The 21800-nt window shown below is 39.2% G+C and overlaps 1 protein-coding gene across 5 annotated transcripts in view; it reads left to right on the top strand.

Annotated features, from left to right (window-relative positions):
* The window catches only part of CFAP206 (cilia and flagella associated protein 206), a 1515781-nt gene that overhangs the window by 425706 nt on the left and 1068275 nt on the right, over positions 1-21800 (top strand). The gene's annotated exons all lie outside the window — the stretch shown is intronic.

Here is a 21800-nt window from a genome sequence, read left to right as displayed (position 1 = left end):
GTTAGGGAGGAACTCTGCTTCACATGGAAGTTTCAGAGAAGGGTAGTCTCAGGGATACATATGTGTGTCTCCAGCAGGTCCTATTTATACCACAGGCAGAGTCTTTAAAATGAGTCATTCTGCTGTTGTTTGATTTGTGGATATGAAGGAGGTCCATCAGACAATGGCTTTTATGCCAGGCATAGATCTCCCCTCAACAGCCTCTAGGAGACAAAATATAGGGATAGGGCTTTGAGGCGGTCTGCGTAGGACATGTTACTTACACCATGTATTCTTTTAGTGAGGAACCTCTGTAGTCATTCTCAATTTTTGAATGTGCCTGGTTAGGTACATAACAAAGGGGGCATTGTACTCAATGGCATGTCTGATGAATGCTAAACACAGTGGAACAATAACCTCCTTGGACCTAGATGCCATACCTTTGTTTATAAGTTGCACAACATAGAATGATTTCTTCACTATTGTAGACATATATTGGTCAAAGGCTAGATTGTTGTCTATGTTTTTCCCCACGTCTGTAACTACTGGGTTAACTCTTAGGGGATGACAGTTATCAGGAGTGGATGACTTCCCAAATGGTACTATTATGCATTTCTTGGCATTTAGTTGTAGTCCATAGCTCTGACACCAGTTATTTGTCTGTGTCAGCACTTCCTGGAGAATATTTGTGTCAGTAGGTGATTTTATGACTGCTCTTAGTTTGCAATCATCTGCAAATTTAGTCAACTAGAGGCCATTGACATTGGCCTTGATTTCATAGAAGTAAATACCAAAAAGGAGCAGTTCCGGAACCGATCTGTGAAGGACTCCACTTGTGATTGGCTTCTTTATAGAATTGGATTCCCAATTCTTACTTCCTGGGTCCTGTCTGTGAGCCAGCTGGCTATCCACTGGGTGATATAAGGGCTTATACCTAACCTTTTGAGTTTGTCAACAATGCCTGGGTGGGGTATTGTGTCAAGTGCCTTGGCCAAGTCAAGATAGGCAGTATGAACCGCTTTGCCCTTATCCATTGCTTTGGTGACATTCTCAAAGAAGTCCACCAGGTTGAGTAGGCATGACATGCCCTTGACAAAACCAAATTGGGTTGGGTCCAGTGTCTGGAGGTTTCCTGTGTCATTATTGATCATCTCCATGATAATTCCTTCCATGGCTTTGCATATGAGACTAGTGAGACTTATAGGTCTATAGCTTTCAGGGTCTGTAGATGCCCGACCTTTGTGCAGAGAGATGACTGTTGCTGTTCTCCATTCATGAGGCATGGAGCATGTTTGGAGGCTACAGTTATAAAGCAATTTCAAAGGTCCTGATAAGGGCATATTTTCATGCTATTTAGAAGGTATCCTAGGACATTGTCTTGGCCCATTGATGCAGTGTTCTTGGCCTTAGAGAGAGCATTGAGGACCTGTTCCCTAGTGATAGTAGGAGGAGTTATATTTGATGGCGTTTCCTAAGGGAAGTTAAAGGGGAGAGATGGGTAAAGTTAAAGTTGAATTTGTCTGCCAGTAAGTTTGCTATATCTTCTTGCTCATTATACATGTCTTCATTAACAATGAGCTCTGCACAGAACTGTATATTGCCTTTGCGATTGTGGACATAGCTAACAAATGCATTGTGGTTGTCATTGATTTACCTCAAAGTTGGCATTGCTAGACTTTATTTGTCCTTTGAGTTGTTTGCTAAGTTTGATAAGAGTGCTTTTATCCTGCTGGGTGCTACGCCTCCTAATTTTTGCCATGATTTTCTTCCTTCTATTATATAGCCTATGATGTTGTGATTCCACTAGGGTGGCTTGTTTTTTTTTAGTTATTTCTGAACTTCTTCCTGGTGGGTACAGCTGCTTCTGTACAGCTATTAACATGCTTGTATAGGGTTTCTATTGTTCAGTGTAGGCAGCATTGTTCTTAGGGTTTATGGGAGCTTGAAATTTTGCCAGGTTATCATTTAATACTAGGAAGTTCCGGGTTTTATTTATTTTTTTTTTAAAGGAAACCTTACCAGAGAAGACATTACACTAGGGGGTGTGTCCTATAATAGTGAGGATCAGATCCAGTATGTTTGTGCCCGTGGTCAGCATATTGATGGTCTGGTCCAGGGAGTTTGTGTTTACAAAATCCAAGAATCTTTGTGCCTCCATGTTTGGTGTCATATATGAATCCGAGTTAATAATGGGGTAATTAAAGTCACCCACGATTATGGTATTGGGTTGGATGGCGAGTGTTTCCAATAACTTTAAATACATGTTATGATTTTCCTGGGTCATAGAGGTGGACCTATAGCTTGCAAGGAAGTGGTATAGGATTTTGCCTGTGGTGATTTGAACATGGAGAAATTCAAGTGCATTGTCCTGTTTGTCCAGCCTTTAGGTATATTTATTTTTGGTGTAAATTAATACACAGCTCCACCTTTAGACCCTGTCTGTGTAGTAGTTGTAAATTTGTGGCAGATATTATAGTCCTTTTTCATTTATCAGCTTAAGGTATTGCATCCAGTTCCAGGGATATAATTGTTCCACTGTACTTGGCATTCATTATAGCCTTACACTACCAGGCTCAGTGACTACACAGATGTCATCATTCTGTAATGTGAGGAGAGCTTGTAGGGGGTGGAGTTTCTTGTTAGACTCCTAGCATTGAGCAGTTACACCTTTAGATTTTCTTGGTTTTGATTTACTATGTCGGAAGTACTTTCAGTTTGGCATTGCCTAAAAAAAGCACTATGGGGATGACATTGTTTTAGGTGATGTTCAGGAACCTAGAGGGGAGAGGTACAGATCATCCCTGGTGAAGCAGCGTGGTCTGTTGAGCATCTTCTTCCATGCTGACAAATATTGCACCCCCTTAGAATGACACCAAAAACTAAGCCAATTATTAAAGTCAGTCATCTTCTGTTCAGCAAGGGAAGCAGCTCTAGTTAAACAGGAAGCACAGAAAGTAGAAAAAGCAAAGAACCAAACTATCTATAACAGCTCCCAGCCAGCCCACCAGCAATACCACCAATGTTCCAACTATGCTGTCCCACAAAAGAGAGCACAACAAACTATGGATCTTAACGGAATATAGATTTTTTTAAGTTGGGCAAAGGTCTGGTAGCACTATGCATGCATGCTCATACAGGCTGAGCCTGGTAGTCATCTCTCTTGATCCAAAGCTTGTTTTGGCCAACAGTGCATTGCAAGTATCAACAGGAATCTACAAAAAGAAGCTTCTTGCTAAACAAAATCGAATATATAGTTCAGTGCCATTCAATACCTCTTTTTTAATGTATTGAAATGTCATGAAAACTCTAGCAGCATTACTGTTGACTGCTTTTTTTTTCAAGGAAGTCTTTCAGTAAATAGTCAATTTGGCTATCTCTTCATTGGCTCATTTTGCTTCAGAAATCGTTTTCTGATTGGCCCATATACCTCAGTACTGATTGGCTCTATTTGCTGTATATGAGGCGATCAAAAAACCCAAAGTGGAGCCACCACTGTTCAGTGCAGAACAATGGAAAGTGCCTCTTAGATGTGTTAAATACAGTGTGTTCTGCACAATGTGGAACACTTGGCTACTAAACAATTAAAACACAGACTGTCACTGCATTTCAAGTGCTGATTTGTTCTGTGATTCCAGAGTTTGATTTTGTCACTACAGTAACAAAAAATATCCTTGTCTGTTTTTCTGGATTTATCCATTATGAAGTAGAAGAATAATGGTTGAAAGAACAGAGTTCTACCTCTCTCTCTTTTTGCCCCTTCTCCCTAACCCTTGAATTTCTTTGTTAATTATTTTTTCTTTTCTTTTTTTTAACAGAAAATTTCAAGGTTTCAGGAGTGAGAGATCATTTTTCATTATCCAGTTTTTGGCAGTAACGACTGAAGTTGTTAGGGTCATTCCTGGTGAAGGGATAATACAGAAATCTTGAAACAGCTCCTAAAGTGAATTAATAGAACTGTTCAAGTTTGCAAATATTGGACTGGTACAAGCTGGTAATATTTTGCATGGTTATAGATGTATAACATCATTTAGGACTTTTACATAGTCTGATGTGATTATGATTTATTTCAAGGCCATGAAGAAGACAGATATTTGCTATCCACATAGATCTATCATTGTGTTTAAAATGACAGAAAACATTATTGTAGAGAGTCTTTTATCCAAACGTCAATTATCCAAAACATCAGTTATCCGAATGCAGCCTTCCAAAGTTTTCAGGTAGTAAAAATCATAAGGTCTGAATATTTAAACATCATACATATTCGCGTGTGTGTGTTTTTGAGCTTGTAACCCGCTCATGTGTGAAAAATATTCTTTATTGTCCACTGAAATCTCTGAATGTGGTTGAAAAGTGTATTCCCTGCGTGCAGAAAAAAAGAAGATATTAGAAGTTTTTTATCTGGTTCAGTTATATGTTTGATTATCTGAACAGTTTGATTATCCAGACTACCCTAGGTCCCATTTAGTAACTCCCTACTGTATTCACAATATGATGAATCATCTAGGAGAATATGTCAGTTGAAAATGAAATTTTAGAAGGTGTCCAGAGTATAAGATGGCACCGGCCAAACAGATACCATGATATATCCCTCTTACGTGAAATAACATACATATACAAAGTCATGTTAAAGTATTAAATGTCATGGTCTATGCCATTTCAAATTTGTGAACAAATGCTGAAGTGTGAATACATGAACAACTATGGGGAAAATTGTAAGTTTCCACCAAAAATGATTACAATCACACTGTATAAAACACTTGAAAAAATGTCTTAAAAAGTCTGTTATAAATGTTTGGATTTACTAATGTATAAAAAAGGGTAATCTGATTCCTAAGATACAGAGAAAAAATAATAATACAGTCTTACATTATATGAGTATGCATCCAGTATATATGAAGAATAATGTGACTTATGGTCAGATGTGTAGGGTGTATAGATATGCAAATGAACAGTCGTTTTTTAAAGAAGGAAATGGAAGCCGAGTGAGACGTTATACAGACTGTGTTATAGATAAAACAGAGAGTGATGTTTTAAGTTAAATGATAAAAACAAGTGTTAATAATAATGAATTTATCAATCTTAATGTAGATTTATAGTGTAATGCTAAAGAAAAGCTACTACATGTTACCACTGCATTACAAATTAATACATTTAAAATGTCTTTGCTTTGTACTGAGGATTCTAATAGTGTTAAAAATCTTTTGAAACAAAATTGTAAGATTTTTTATGACTGTCCATAAGTAACAAAAATTATGGGAGATGAACCTGAATTTGTAAATAAAAAAATGTATGAATTTGAAAGATTTGCTTAATTATGAAAAATGAACAGAAATTAGTAATGAATAGAAAAGGTACCTGCAAAAGTTTGATTGTGGGTACTGTAGATATATTTTAGATGGTTCCTCTGTGCTTGTGAATTATGTTAATAAGACTTATGCTAATGCAGGATGTTTTACTTGTTAGTCTAAGTATGTTGTCTGTTTTGCACAGTGATCTGTGTGTGAATTTTTTATGTAGGGAAAACTGCTAGGTTACTTAAAATAGAATTTCTGAACATGTTTATGATATGAAAGCAAATGATGTTAATAATGCTTTGTAAAAACATAAACAGTATTGGAGAAATTTAAAAAAATATTCTTATTTTTGTCTTACACAATGTGTATGTGGGTATATAAAGGGGTGGCAAATTGCCTAGGTGATGTGATAAATTAGTAAAGATGTTTCTTGTTTAAAAAAAAAAAAAGCTTTGCTGGAAGTCAAAGTTAAGATAGGTTCATAGGTGTGTACTAGGCTAATAGGCTAATAAAGTCCCCAGGGATAGCTATAGGATTACCCTGGCATTGTGCCACTCAACCTTAGTTACCAGTGCCTGTGTCGAGTAGAGCCATTGGAGTGATCCCAGGGGTGAATTTTCTATTTCCCATCCACTCATCAAGATTTCTCTTGTAGAGGGTCAATGAGGTGCTCTGGTTGACATGTATGGGAAGTCTATTCCAGGTTATGAACCTGTCCCTCCAGTACATTCTGTTGATTGTGGTAATGAGGTTGAGGTCTAATGTGGTGCGGAGGGATTGGGATTTCTTTAGATGTAGTGTTTCTAACAGAGCTGGGTCAGACGTGGCTTTGTAAGTCAAGCAGAGATTGCCTCTAAGTAGGTGATATGAGACAGAATAGTTGGTTTTTTGAGTCTGTCCATATAGGGCAAGTGTTTAAGGCCTAGGATCCTCTTTGTGAGGTACTGTTGCGGCCTATCCAATTGTTGCAGGTGTCTAGTGAGGTACATGCCAAATGGGGCATTGTACTCGATGATTGGCCTAGTGAGGGAAGAATAGAGGGAGACAATGACCTCTTTCTTCCTGGATGCAAAACCCTTAGTAATGAGATGTGCCACAAAGAAGGACTATCTGACCACAGTAGCAACGTGGTGATCAATAGAGAGGTTGCTGTTAACCTGTGTTCCCAGATCTCTTATAATGTCTTCTGTGTTCAGTGGACTACCATCAATGTGGTAATTCATGGGAACCTGTTTTTTCCCAAAGAGGAATATGACACATTTTTTAGCATTGAGCTTAAGGCAGTGGTTCTGATACCAGTCGTTGGTCACAGTGAGGCCATTCTGTAGGATGTCAACATCAATTGGGGAGTTAATAATAGCTCCCAACTTGCAATCGTCTGCGAACTTTGTCAGCCAGAGTCCCTTCGTGTTGGCATGGACTTCAGAGAAGTAGATACCAAACATGAGAGGACCCAGGACCGAACCCTGTGGGACTCCACTCATGACTAATCGGCAGTCTGACTTGGATTCAGCTACTTTCACACTGTGGGTTCTATCTGTGAGCCAGTTTGCAACCCACCTAGTGATATAGGGGTTGATGCCAAGCCTAGTGAGTTTTTCTATGATTCCTGAGTGGGGAATGGTATCAAAAGCCTTGGCCAGATCAAGGTAAGCTGTATGAACCACCTTGCCTTCATCCACAGCTCTGGTGACTGACTCAAAGAAGTCGACCAAGTTGAGCAGGCAAGATCTACCCTTCACAAAACCAAACTGTGTGGGATCCAGAGTTTGGAGATTCCCTATATCCTTGTTTATTAGGTCCATGATGATGCATTCCATAACTTTGCATCTCAGACTCATCAGGCTAATGGGGTGATAGTTCCAAGGGTCTGTAGTCATTCCTCCTTTGTGGAGAGGGATGACCGCAGCAGTGTGCCATTCGGCAGTGACAAAGCCTGAGGTGAGGCTGGGATTGAACAGGGCACACAGGTGATCTGCCATTTCACTCTGTAGCTCATGTAGAACACAACCAGGGATATTGTCAGGTCCCATAGAAGCTGTATTCCTGGCCTTGGACAGTGCTGTTTTATCCTGTGCAGCAGTAATACTGGGTGCCTGGCAATCTGCTGGTATTGTGATTGGTCCTTTGGGGGGGGGGGGGTAAAGTTGGCACTAAATCTGTCAGCCAGTATACTGGCAACATCTGTTGGTTCAGTATAGGAGGTACCATTGTGCAGTAGCTCAGAGCATATCTGGGTATTGCTGTGGAGATTCTTTACATAACTATAGAAGGCCTTGTGGTTGTCTTTACTATCTTCTGCAATTCTGTTTTCATATCTAGCTTTAGAAGATTTGATGAGGGATCTCAACTTTTTGTTGAGGCAGATAAGGGAGTTTTTTCAGTCTTGGGACTTCACCTTATTCCGCATCAGTTTCCTCCTGTTCTAGAGTTTGTTTATGGCAGGGGACCACCAGATTGGTTTCCTTTTTTTTGGAGGAGAGTGTCTTGGTTCTGTTGGGTATGGCGAGATCCATGCATTTGTGTATGTGTTCGTACAGTACATTGGTGTATGATTCTGCAGTCATGCAACTATTCTCCATTTGTATGGGTTCCGTGAAGTTAGCCACCTCTGTTTTTAAGATCCCAAAGTTAGCTTTCGAGAAGTTTTTCATGGTGGTTACCTTTGTTGGGGGTGGTGGGAGGGATGTGGATTTCCAAGGTGATTAGTTTGTAGTCGGATCGAACCAGGGAGGAGCTGACTATTGGTGTAGAGCAACGGTCGCCCATGTTAGTAATGACCAGGTCAAGGATGTTGCTACCTCTAGTGGGGGTAAGAATGAGCTGGTCCAGGGCATTGGAATTAATGAACTCCAGGAAACGTTGGGCAAGTATATTGGTACATAAGTAGTTTACCCAGTTAATGGAGGGGTAGTTGAAGTCTCCTAGTAAGAGAGTGTTAGGTTGGACCCTAATATTCTCCAGGATGCTTAGGAATGTGGAGTGCGAGTCTTGGGACATGGTTGGGGACCTATAGCAGGCTACGACCTGAATCGCTGTCTTACCCAATGTTAGCTGCACCTGAAGTATCTCTAATGCTTTATGTTGGGCTACCAGTCTGGAGGTGTCCACATCCTTTATGAATATGGAAACACCACTGCCTTTGGAACTTTGGTCTAAGTTCTGGGGCCGAAAGGTGTGGAATGAGTTATAGCCTGGTAGTGCATGGAGTGCTTTCTGCTGCCTCTGCTACAATACAAATGTCGATGTTCTCCATTTTAAGGAGTACCTAGAGCGACTGTATTTTGAGATTTAGACTTCTAGTGTTGAGCAACATGACCCACAGATTGCATTTGTTTGTAGCTGTCACGGTGGTAATTTGGTCGTTGGAACACCGCCTGAAAAAGGCACTATAGGGGTGGCAACAGCCTTGGCCAGTATCCGGAAGCCCAGGGGTGACAGATGCCGGCCATCTCTGGCAAAGCATCGAGATCTGTCAGTCATGTCATCCCAGGCAGATACTGGATCCCCTTAGAATGACACCAGAAACTTAGCCAATTGTTGAAATCATTTTCTGCTTGTATTGTGGTATCATTCTGGGTGATGGTGGGATGCTGCTCAGGGCTAGGGTCATACCCGCCTGGGCTGCATAATCCGAGAGCTCCTCGATGTCTCTTTTCATGTAGTCCAGGGAGGTATGTCTCAGGTCATTCCCACCCACATATACAATGATAGAGTCGTATTTGTACCTGTTGTTGAGTGACCTGAGTGCATGCATTATGTGTCAGATCCTGGCACCTGACAGGCAGCTGACTGTTACTTTCTCCTTATTCAACCTAGTGAGTGGGACATCAGTGTGCCTCACTATCGAATCACCTATGACTAGTGTGTTGGGCATGCTGTTTTGCCTTAGGGGCTTTGGTTGAGTGGCACACTGTTTAGGAGAGTTATGTGTTTCGTGATTAGTGTTGCGGTGTGGTGGTCGAGTGTGTTTCTGCCTTGGAGGGCTCTGCTGCTTGGGTAGATTTTTATTGAGAGCCTCCGCGAAGGTGGGTGTGCGGTTTATGTTTTTATGTGAAGGCAGTGCTGGTGTGTGTTCTAGAGGGCTATGTTTTCCATGTGGTGTGGTGCAAGTATTGACCTTCTCCTCTTGACCAGCTATTCTGGTCTTGGATGGGGAGTGCGTGGGCTTCCAATTTGGATATATAAGTGCATCTCTCGCACGTCTGAGTGTTGGAAGGTAAGAGGAGAGGGTTGTCGGTGTACATGAGGCAGTTGCTACATTGTCTCAGGATGCCCAAGTTCACCAGGTTAATAGGAGAAAGCACAGGGAACTGACTTTTAAACATGCCTGGCGGGATAGGCATTGATAATAAGTACTAGATCTGTTTCCTTGTAGAACGTTTAGTGCTACAATAATTGCTACAAGAAGTCTGGTAAAGTGCAAGAGTAATAAGCTAGTATAAGTGCAGGAGAGGAGAGAGCTAGTAGATCTAATGGAAAAATTGAAGAGCAGGCTCTGACACCGCTCAGAAGCTTTCAAACAGTCCTGCATACAGCAAGTCTGTATCTTGACTAGACTAGTTACATTAAAGGCGGGAAACTGCCCAAACAGCCAAAAAACTACAGTTTCTGGGCCAGGAACCACTCCTCTTGTGGTAGATAGGCTACCTAGTGCTTACCACTCCCACTGATAAGCTAGAAGGCTTCCTTCCAACACAGAAAGGATTGGGGGTTCAGAAGCTTACAGTCTTGGACACAGCAAATCTGTATCTCTACTAGACTAGTTACAGGAAAGGGGGAAACAAGTGCAAACACAGGCTTTTAAGCCAGAAAGTTGAAAGAAATGGAAGAAATTGCCCAAAAGGTCAATAAACCACAAATCTGGGCCAGAAACCACTCCTCTTGTGGTAGATAGGCTACCTAGTGATTACCACTCCCACTGATAAGCTAGAAGGCTTCCCTCCAACACAGAAAGGCTTGGGGTGGCTCAGGAGCTTACAAACAGTCCTTGATACAGCAAATCTATATCTGGACTATAGTTACAGGAAACGGGGGAAACGCGGGCTTTTAAATCAGAAAGTTGAGAGATGGAAAAACTGCAAAAACAGCCAATAACTACAATTTCCTGGCCAGACACCACTCCTTATGTGGTAGATTGGTTACCTAGTGCTTACCACTCCCACTGATAACCTAGAAGGCTTCCCTCCAACACAGAATGGCTTGGGGGCTCAGGAGCTTACAAACAGTCCTGGATACAGCAAATCTGTATCTGGACTAGACTCGTTACAGGAAAGGGGGGAAACAAGCTTAGAATTTTTTTTTTTTTAGTAAAGTGGAAAAGGAGAAAGCTGGAACAGAAGTTAATTCAAGGTTAAGAATCTAAGTGGGTTGGCCTTCAAAATGTTCTCTCTCTGTTAGGTAGAATGAACTAATGACACTAGACTGGGAGGAGTGTCCCAGATCAAATATACAGTATGGGCGAGCAACTGCAAAGCCACCAAGTATAACAACAGCAACACAACAATGTTGGATGGGGTGTGGGAAACAGCTACTAGCTGTAGCCACTAAATGAAAGTTTTAAACAGATAAACGAGCAAGGAGACTCTAGAGAATGCTTTTAACTGCAAACAAATCAGTTATATGATACCTGACTAGAACACAGATACCTAAAAAATCAAAAATGGACAGTAAAGCACAGATAGAGCACTCACAAACAGAAAATACAACTCTCAGTATGAAAAAGCAGTTTACAGTTAAGTAACTCAGTAAACTTGCAGTTAGACTAATGAAACAGTATCTAGCAATGAAAAATACAGTTAAAACTGTATAAAACAGTACATAAATGCAGTGAAACAGTAAAAAAGCTTTATAACAGTATAAAATGTAGTAGATTAACTGTAGAGCACAATTATAAGCAATACAGAAGTGCAATTAATTGAAATAACTCTAAGAAATAACTTATCCTGCTCTTGGAATCTTAAGGAATTTCTTCTTAGTCTCAGTAATGAATAACAATCAACAGCCTGGGAAATCAACTGTATTCCCCTCTTTTTAGTATTTCCATAGTTAAGCTGCCTCTTTTTTCATTATTTTAATTGCTAGAAATTGCAGTAATATAACAGTACCTCCTTTTGCAGTATTATATATCTCTCTCTCTACCATTTACAAGTCTGTCTGTTTCCAATGCACGATCGATATTGTATGCACTCATGCATACATTGTACATGCTCTGTTTCTAAATGTTTATGTAATCTGTTGTAATAATTTTTCTGTCATGTATGGTTTTATCTGATGAAGTCACAGTGGTTTTATGTATGGTTTTATCTGTTGAAGTCTATGATTATTTTGTGACGAAAATGGCTGTTAACCATTTTGTTGGCGTTAATTTTCTTGGGATTAAAGCCTTCTTTGCCTAGCTGCATCTTTTCGGACTGGTGTATTTTTTCGTTTATTGGTTTTTTACACCTGTTCGTTTATTGTGGATTAATTTTTCTCTCATGTATGTATACTTTCCTGTATTTTATATATATATATATATATATATATATATATATATATATATTTATGGTCTATATTGGATGCTTGAACGTTTAAAACTTCGAGTGTCATATGGTTGACACCATATGATCGAACTTTTAAAAGTTCGAACAACCAAAAAAAAAAAAATAAACAACACAAATAACCTACCTAAACATTTTAAGCAGGGAGGCAAGCCTCCCAGCACCCCCACACCCTCCCCGCTATTTAAATATACCAACTCCAAGATCGCACTACAGTGTAGAAAAGGGAAATCTTCCCATTCCATGCTGTACGGAGATCTCTGTTAAAACGTTCAAACTTTCAAAAGTTCAATCATATGGTGTTGACCATATGACACTCGAACTTTTGAAAGTTCGAGCATCCAATATAGACCCTGTCTCTCTCTCTCTCTCTCTCTATATATATATATATATATATATATATATATATATATATATATATATATATATATATATATATATATAGTGGATATAAAAAGTGTGCACACCCTGTTAAAATGCCAGGTTTTTGTTTTTGTGATATAAAAAAATGAAACCACAATAAATCATTTCAAAACTTTTCCCACCTTTAACGTGACCTATAACTTGTACAATTCAATTGAAAAACAAACAAATCTGGTAGGGGAAAAATATAAATAAATAAAAAACATACAATAAGCTGGGTTGCATAAGTGTACAAACCCTTAAACTAATACTCTTCCATAAAGTCTGAATCTCCATTTTTCTCTTTGACAACAGATAGTTTCAAACAAATGGGTTCTTAAAAGCATTCATCAAGGTTACAGATGACAGTGGCAGGAAATTACTCCTTTCCAGGGAGACATCCCTCATCCTCCAGATTAGACCCTTTTGTTTCCATTGGTTCTTCATCACATACTCTCCCAAGGTGTGATAGAAACAGTTATTCCTTCTCTGGTGGGGAAGGGATTTATTCAAAGATGTTCCTAGTTCCAGAAAAAGAATATTGGCGACAGCTCTTGATCTTTCTTTCCTATACCTGTTTGTGATAGTGCCCAAAATCAAAATGAAGTCAATTCACAACCTGTTACCTCTTGTTCTTATTTCAAGTTTCCTGGCAACACTAGACTTAAAAGATGATTATCATCACAGCCCTATTCATCCATATTTCATACATTTCTTAATTTTTTTTTGTATCTGGATCATATTATCAGTTCTCTGCTTTACCCTTTGGGACTATTCACTGCACCAAGAATGTTCACAACATGTCTAGTTCCAGTTACAGCTCTTTTCAGGCTACAGAGTATTCACATTTTTCCATATTTAGATGACTTGCTTTGTCAGTAATCTCTCACTCTCTCTCTTGGATGAGAGATCTCTTACACAAGCTGGAATTTCAAGAGAACAATCAGAAGTCTTTCTTGACTCCTTCACACAGGTTTGTGCTCCTGGAATGTCAACAAGACACCTCAGTTCAAAGAGCTTTTCTTCCACAGGAAAAAAAATAGATCTTTATCTATATCTATTTGTAAGGTTTTCCATTCAGACCTCTTTTCACTATGAGGAAATACCTCAAGTTTTGGGTCTCATGGCATCTATGATTTGCATGAGATACAGTGGTATCTGAAATCTCTTTGGTCCCAGCACTAACACGCTTTATCTTTTCAAATCCCATTGCTAAGGTTTGTTGAGACAACAGGTATCCTTAAATCCAGGTCTCCCCTTCTCTCTCTCTGCTCCAAATCAGTTAGTAAATACAGACACTTTGGAGTTTGCTTGGGGAGCAGTTTCAGAAGGAATAAAAGTGCAGAGGGTGTGGGGCATTAACAACAGAAGCAAGTACATCAATTTCAAGGAGATGCTTGTCTTGATCAAGGCATTCAACACTTTCTGAACCATCTTTGGTCCCCAGGACCACTTCAAGTGTTTACAGACAGAACCACAGTCATGTGGTACATCAACAAGCAACGGGGAACCAGATCATACTCCCTTTGCAGACTAGCCATCCTAGCCTGGGCAGACAAGTTGAGCATAAGCTGGGCAGACATTCATAAATGAAAACTACATCAGGGAGTCTTCCAAGATTTGATTCATTTGTGGGGAGTTCCTCAGGTAGACATGTTTGGCTCCTCTCTGAACAATCAACTGGGAAGATTCCGTTCCAGGTCTACATGCAAGAAGGCCTGAAAGACAGATGCCTTTTCTTTTCCCTGGGCAGGAATATTCCTGTATGTTTTTCCACCCTTCCCACTAATATTCATAGTACTTCTGAAGATACAGGAGGAATCCTCCAAGATCATTGTGGTGTCCTCTTTCTGGCCCAGGCAACTGTGGTTCTTTCTTCTTTTGGAAATGGCAAGGGGCAGTTACTACAAGCTTCCTCACAGACCGGATCTACTCATACAAGAACAGGAGTGTTTGATACACCTTGACATTAATCAACTTCAGTTGACTTCCAAGATTATATGGTCTTAACTCCTTTTAGACACCTGTTTACTGAGGGCATGCAACAGTTAACTAATGGAGTCAAAAACACAATTAGAAAACCATATATTAGCAAATGGAAAATATTTTCTAGTTGGTGCCAACAACATAATCAGCATCAATTCAGGGCTAGTTGTTCTCTAGTTCTACATTATTTGTATGCATTACTATCCTATGGCCTTTCTTATTACTCTTTCAAGGTTCATTTATCATCCATTTCAACATGTCTACCCATGGATTCTTCCCTTTCAATGCAGTTTCATATCAAAAGGTTCTTGAAGGGGGGTTTGCGTAAGAGGCCTCCAAGGAAAATGATGACCCCCCTCCTTGGGATCTTAATTTTGTGTTAGAGGAGTTAGGACTTTCTCCATTTGAACCAGTTAAACTGGCTGACTTGAGATTCTTAATTTGGAAACAGTTTTACTGATTGATCTGACCTCTGCAAGTAGGGTATGATGAGTCAAGGCTATCTCATTTTCCATAGGGACATGGTTTCTTTGAGAACTAATCCTTCTTTTATGCCTTCAGTGGTATCTGAGTTTACTTTAAGCCAAGCTATCCATCTCCCCATTTTCCTTCCTGAACCTAAAAACAATGGAGAAAGGATACTGCACCTTGGTCTATATTAAAATTGCGAAGAGGCGTTACATTGAATGCCTCTTCATCGACACATAAAGATTGAAGTCTGTAAATAGCGAAGGCTCAGGCCAGCAAATTTTTTTCCAGGGAGAAAAATTGCTTGGCTTGAGCTATAGAATTGCCCTTCACCTCTCTATAGTGCGATCCCGGAGTTGGTATATTTAGTTAGTGGTGTGTGGAGGGCAAAGCCCCCCACTTAGTTATGTTTTAAATAGTGTGTGTATGTTTGGTACTAGCTGTTTTGACCATTTGCGATTTAGTGCGTTCTGTCTTTGTGTGTCGGTGAAGAAGCGTTCAGTGTAATGCCTCTTCGTGATTTTAATATAAACGCTTCCACCTTGGATGCTCACAGACAACTTGGGTACTATCTTGACAGAACTAAATCTTTCAGATCTTCAGATCAATTGTTTATTTCTTGTGAATCTAAGAAGAAGGAACAACCTGTGTCAAAATAGACTGTTTCCAAATGGTTTAATGCTCTTACCTTTTGTTATACTCCCCATAATAAAACTGTTTCAAGCAGGGTCAAGGCCTACTGTACCAGGGCGTTGGCCTCATCACTGGCTTTTTTAGAAAGGGCTGGTTTCTAGAAGTATTCTGGAAGTTGCTATTTGGTCCTGTGTACATACATTTATGCACTATAAGTTTGATTCCTTCTCTAGATCCGGATCAAGTTTTGCTAGGACCATTCTACAGGAGCTTCTGGACTCTTCTCCTTCCACCTCTCAAATGTAGTTAGCTATGGTAATCTATTGATACAGCTAAAGCTACTGCAGCAGTGATCTACTATATGATGAACATAGTACAGTTGTGTAAGTAAATCCATAACAGCAGATATTTGAATGATTACTGCTGCACAAGACACTCCATCCCCGGTGTTTTTTTGGTGTGTTTTTATACCAGGGTGTGAACATTTATGTTTTGTTTTTTCCTAGCATTGTCCATTAAGGGCTCAGCTTCCCTGTCTACTGGCAGGAAAGCTCTGGAGGGCTTAGTGCCCAAACTTGTCTTTTAGTCAGCTCAGCTTGAGCTGCCTGACAGTTTGGGCACATGGAATGTGCCCTAAAGTTATGGAAGCTGTCAGGCTGTTATATCCTTGGCAAGCTACAACCCATATAGCTAAGGCTACTGTAGCAGGGATCATTCAGACATCTACTGTCATGTTTAAGTTTTACTTACACATCTATACTTTTACCAATCTACATATTTATTCCAACTTAATGTATAGTTAAAACTCTCCAGTTCTCAAAAAATGTGGAATGTTATGGTTTAGTTATGTTTGGAAGGCTTATTTAAATCTTTTTTGTGTGTGCATTTATGATTCTTTGTACTTAAACAATGAAAAGCTTTCAACAGGTGTCTTTGAAGCCATAAATAACAGCATTTCTAACGTAATGCTATGCAATCAAAATGAAAAGTATGTTTGTATTATTTATGATAAAAGTCCAGAAACAAGACAGAAATCTCCACGAAACTCCAAGTACAATAACAACGAATTATTTAGCGCTTTTGTCTGAATGTAACAGTAGACTTCCTCAGAATGACATACAAAACTGTTAAACACCTCTAAATACCATTTTGAAAAAGCACATGACTTTCCCGACCAGTAAAAACACTGAAACAATAATGTAATTATCATTATTATAGAAATTTTTTAAAATGACAAACCAATCTTGAAATAAAAATAAAACATAAAAAATTATATTAATAACATTAAAATCGCAAGTACAGAAAAATCCTACAAAGCAACTTGCTTAGAAGAATCAGTCCCTCAGATGTACCTTTCATTCACTCTGGCTGCTGATAGGCTGCACCTATTTTTTGGGGGAAGTATATCAACAACCAGAGTGAGGTGAAGCTTCAGAATTTTATTGTCGGCTTGAGAAGAAGCATCTCTGTGGCTTCAGAGGAACAGAAATTGATCAAAAGCTTTTTGGCTAACAGATAAAGCCTCATCTGAGCACCCCCTTCTGTTATAAGTATTTTTATTGAATATTTGTTGCATTTTTTATCTACCTTAGCATAAAAAGCTCTAGTTATTTATGGTATTCCACCTTAAGAATACCAGCTTTTGTTAGAAACACTGTACTTTCCACTGTACTGTTTACTTATCTTATTTTAATATTTTGTGTGGAAAACTGATTTTTTTGAATAAGTATTTGGGCTATGCTTTTACTGTCAGAATGTGTGTGCTTCATAACTTACTGTTTTAACGGAATTAGAATGTTTTCTTATTTCTGAGGTAATAACTGTTCTGTGATACTTCTGATTAAAAGTTTAAGTTCTCATGGCATGAGTTTCATTGTGTGTGGTGATGCATTTTTGGTCTTTGAGGAAGGGAAGTGTGCTGTTGTCTTACTAGTGAATACCTACCTTCTCTCAGTATTGGGTTTACTGTATCAGCAATCATTTTTTTTCCTGGCTACAGCATGGATAATATTCCCACTTCTGTTTTTCCACTGTCCGATTATGTAAAAAGAAAAAAAATGTAGAATTATTAGCTCAGCTTAGAGTTAGTGCCATTGCAGTGGCTAAAGACGGTTCCACAGACCACTTACCTTTTGTCTCTATTCCCTCTGGTGTAGCTATAACGACCATCATGGGCCAGAGGTTAGACACGTCCTCAGGGTCTGTTGTAGCACCTGTCACAGGTATGAGAGAACCAAACATTTAAGGTACAGGAGTTGTCCAGGAAAAGAGACCTCTTGCCAGGGTTATTTGGCTATCCCCTGACCACTCTCCCAGTGGGGATATTGCTAGATAGAAAAAGAAGCAAACACTTAATTACTGAGCAGATGAACAGGTTGTGTCTATATATATATATATATATATATATATATATATATAAGTGACATTATATCTTTGGCTAAGGATGTTGTGAAGGCAGTCCTTTCTGAGGGCTGTTTGCCTTTTCACAGTTCTAGTGCAGGTATTGCCAGAGAACAAGTATGTGTTTTCAGATGATGAGGATTCTGACAAAGGCTGGGGTGATTCTCCTCAAGTCCATCGCCCAGATCTCCGATACTTCATATAGTGAACATGAAGTTAATAGTAAACAGTTTTTTTTCCTTTGTTGAGACTGTTGCTAGACTCAGGGATGGTTTTGCTTGGGAGTAAACAGAGACTCCCAAAGCTGGTCAGATTCTAAGATCTGTTAGAGGATAAGGTTTTTAATTCTGCACGCATCCCTCCTGTTTTGTTAGCTCCAGAAGACACTTTTAAAACTGGCTGCATGGCTCCTGTCTCATTAGCTTCAGTTCCATAAGGTAGGAGACAGCTTCTACTATTTTTGCTTTAAGATCTTGAATTATCAGGGTTGTTATCTTTTTGGGGTGTTTAATTAACAGACTCAGGCAAAAGGTCTTCCTTCCAAATGAAAAGATAATGGCAGATCTTTTTGAGTTTTTTTCTCAACAGCTTCAGTCTCCTGCAAGAGAATTTCTCAGGATTCTAGGCTTCATGGCATCCATGATCCTCAGGATACCACTTGTGATTACATATGAGAAAAATCCAGTCGTACTTAAAAAAATTCTTGGACCCAACATCTACACCCCTTGGATTTTCAGATTCCCATGCTGGGGTTTGTAAGGTGAGAATGGCAGTGGTGAAGGGATTGAAAGGCTGTCAGTCCAGGACTCCTTTCTCTCTCTTCCCAACCTAGTTCAATCTGTCCAGACAGACTCCTCAAATTATGGTTGGTGTACAATTTCCATGGGAGTAAAAGTACGAGGTGTATGTGACACTCCATACAGGCCAAAGCACATAAACATCAGGGAAATTCTAGCAGTGATTCATGCTTTGAAAACTCCACACCATCTGTGGGCTCTGGGCCCTTTACAGGTAGATACAAACTCTTCAACAAACAAGGGGGTACAAGGTCATACCCTCTTTGACAGTTGGTAATGAGGGCTTGGGAGCTAGCTATACAGGCCTTCTGCATTCCATCAAAGCAAAATATTGTGGCAAACAGACTGAGCACATCCTGAACAAACCCTCATGACTGGAAACTCAGTACATGTGTTTTCCAGTACTTGATTCAGATGTGGGGAACAACTCAAGTAGATCTATTTGACTCCTTACAAAACTGACAGCCAAAAGAATTATGTTTGAGACATCCTTACAGCCAAGCATGGAGAACAGATTATCTGTAAATTCCCTTGGTCAGAAATGCTTTTATGCTGTTCCACCCTTTCCAATGATTTCAAAAATGCTTCTAAAGATTTAGAAAGAATTACCAAAAAAACATTGTAGTGACTCCCTTTAAGCCCAGGCAAAATTGGTTCTCCATTCATATGGAATTGGCTAAGGGCAATTACCATAAGCTTCCTCACAGACTGGTTCTACTCCCACAGCTCAGGGGGAGTTTGATACAGCTTGACATTAACCAATTACAACTCACAGCCTGGATGATCCAATGTTAATACATTTTAGGCACCTTTTTCATGTGGATATGCAGTGGATACTAAAGGAGGCAAGAAAAGCTACAACTAAAAAGTATTATGTTGACAAATGAAAGATTTTCTAATTGGTACCTTGACAGTCAGAAGGGGTCCCAAAAGGGAAGTAACACTCCTGGTTCTCAAATGTTTGTATGATCTGCTTAAGGATGTCTTGTATGCTTCCATAAAGGTGTATCTGGTAGGAGTCTCAGTTTGTCTACCTATAGATACCCCTCTTTCTTCTATGTTTTGGTCAAACAGTTTCTGAAAGGAATGTTTTACATGAGACTCCCTCACAATCAAATTCCTGTTCAGTGGGATCTTAATTTTGTTCTAGAAAAACTGACTGTAGCTCTCTTTGAACTAGCCTTTCAGGCTGAATAGTGGTTCATTACTCGAAAAACTGTTTTAGTTGTTGCTCTGACATCTGAGTACCTCAGCTGCAAACTCTCATGGTGGGAGAACCTTATCTGGTTTTCCACAGGAATAGAGCCACTTTATGCACAAATGTTTCATTCATCCCTAAAGTTGTTTTTGATTTTACCTCAAATCAAGTCATTAGTATTAATAACCAAAAAACTGCAGTTCCCACAAAAGACAAGACCACTTCAAAATTAAGGAAGACTTTAAATCAAAATGAATAAAACCATAAGTTAAGCACTTTAGTTCCAAAATACCGTTTTTACCAACGGAACTTCATCAGAACTAAAAACAACTGACTTTCATCTTATTAAGTAGTATGCACTTTTCACTATTGCTTTCTGTAATTTATTTTTTACCTTACATTCTTTCTCTATTCCTAGTTCTACGAAAGATTTCCCCAGCATACAACTGCAGACTCTAAGACACTAACCAGCGGTCAGCACCCACTAGTCCAAATGGACCAGAGTTCTTCTTCTGTAACAAAGTATATCCAAAATCTAAAAGCTAGATAAATGTTTTACATTCAGTTGTAACTCTTGAATTGGAGAGCACGCCACCAGGGATGCAAGCTGCCCCCTCCACAACTTGCTCAAGAAATACTTTGCCCCTACCCTAGGTATAAAGACTGTCTGATCTGTTAAGGCATAAGACACTTCACTAACTGATAGAGATTCTTTAGTTCAACACCAATATAAATATGATGAAATCTCTGGGCAATATAGTTAAAAAGTTTGCAAACCTGTGTAACTTGACTAGGTTCAACTATAGTCTCTATGAACCTGCACAGTGTGAACAATTGATTGTTTTTGACACTTGGTGCTCACACTGCAACTCGCACTTGCCCACTCAGGCTCACTCCACTGCCCTACCCCCCATTCCCACCCACCCGCAGATCTCCCAAATTTATTTCTAACCACTCTACCCCACACCTGAAAACCCACCAATAGGCAAAGAGATCCCCATAGCAGGCAGCCACACCCAGCCACAGTCACTAACCACTCCAGTATCATTATCACACATTATCCTCCAGTCCATCCTACTACTCAATAATAACTTCACTATATATGTAACCCTTAATTATCTACTTATCTACTCGCAAACATAATATACTTACCTTCACTAAGAACATTTCTACCACCCAAACTATACCAACAGTAATTATTTTTACTATATTGTGTATGCAACCCACTACCTACAATATGCTTCCTCTGTATGGCATACTACTTCTTCTCCTCCTCTCATCCATCACTCACATCACAATAGATCACATACAAATTACCGCACCCCATGATAACTATAAAAGTACAGCTACCAACTCACACAAAACCCAAATTATTCACCTAGAAATATCACCAAATTTATTTCACACCACTCTTACTGAACACCTTAACAACAAAGTAACTCTATCTAATTATCCACAAAAGGAAAAATGCTGTGTTCACCAATAACTCCCAAAAACAGCAAACCAATCCGGTAAACGACCACAGCCTGATATTTAACACAGCTCACAATAAGGTACCTCAAGCTCCAAAAAACACAGGTTTATTAACGCCACAAACAGTTCTTGTTGCAAAAACACGTTTTCATCGACAATGCGACTTCTTCAGATAAAACCAATGTAAAATAAAACTGCTTAAATACACACTTCAATTAATACAATTGATGTTAATGTGTTATAATTAAACAATTAAATAGAAATTAATACTAAAATCCTTGATATTTAAGACAACAACCAAAATAAAATAAAGTAAAATGAGATGAACCAACTAACCAAATGTGTATTTACAAAACATAAACATATGTAAGAAGATATATGCACATATTTTGAATCCATACAACAAGCAAAATACCAACTAAATAAAATTTATATTTAAAATTTTTTAGAATGTAAACCTCACACACCATTATATTCGCCCTGCCTTAAGTTTTAAATAGGGGGCAATAGAAATAGAGTCATTGAGACCCGGAAACTTGTTAGATTCTAGAAATATCTGCCAAAACGTCTCTCTATGGGCAAGTTTGGCTTCCCAAGGTCCACCCCTGATGTCCCTAGGGACGGATTC

The sequence above is a fragment of the Protopterus annectens genome, chromosome 1.part0 (genome assembly GCF_019279795.1).
Source record: "Protopterus annectens isolate FY-2018-M chromosome 1.part0, PAN1.0, whole genome shotgun sequence".
Taxonomy (NCBI): Eukaryota; Metazoa; Chordata; order Ceratodontiformes; family Protopteridae; genus Protopterus; species Protopterus annectens.
The sequence above is the reverse complement of the archived record's forward strand: the minus strand, read 5'-3'. Positions and strand labels throughout refer to the sequence as shown.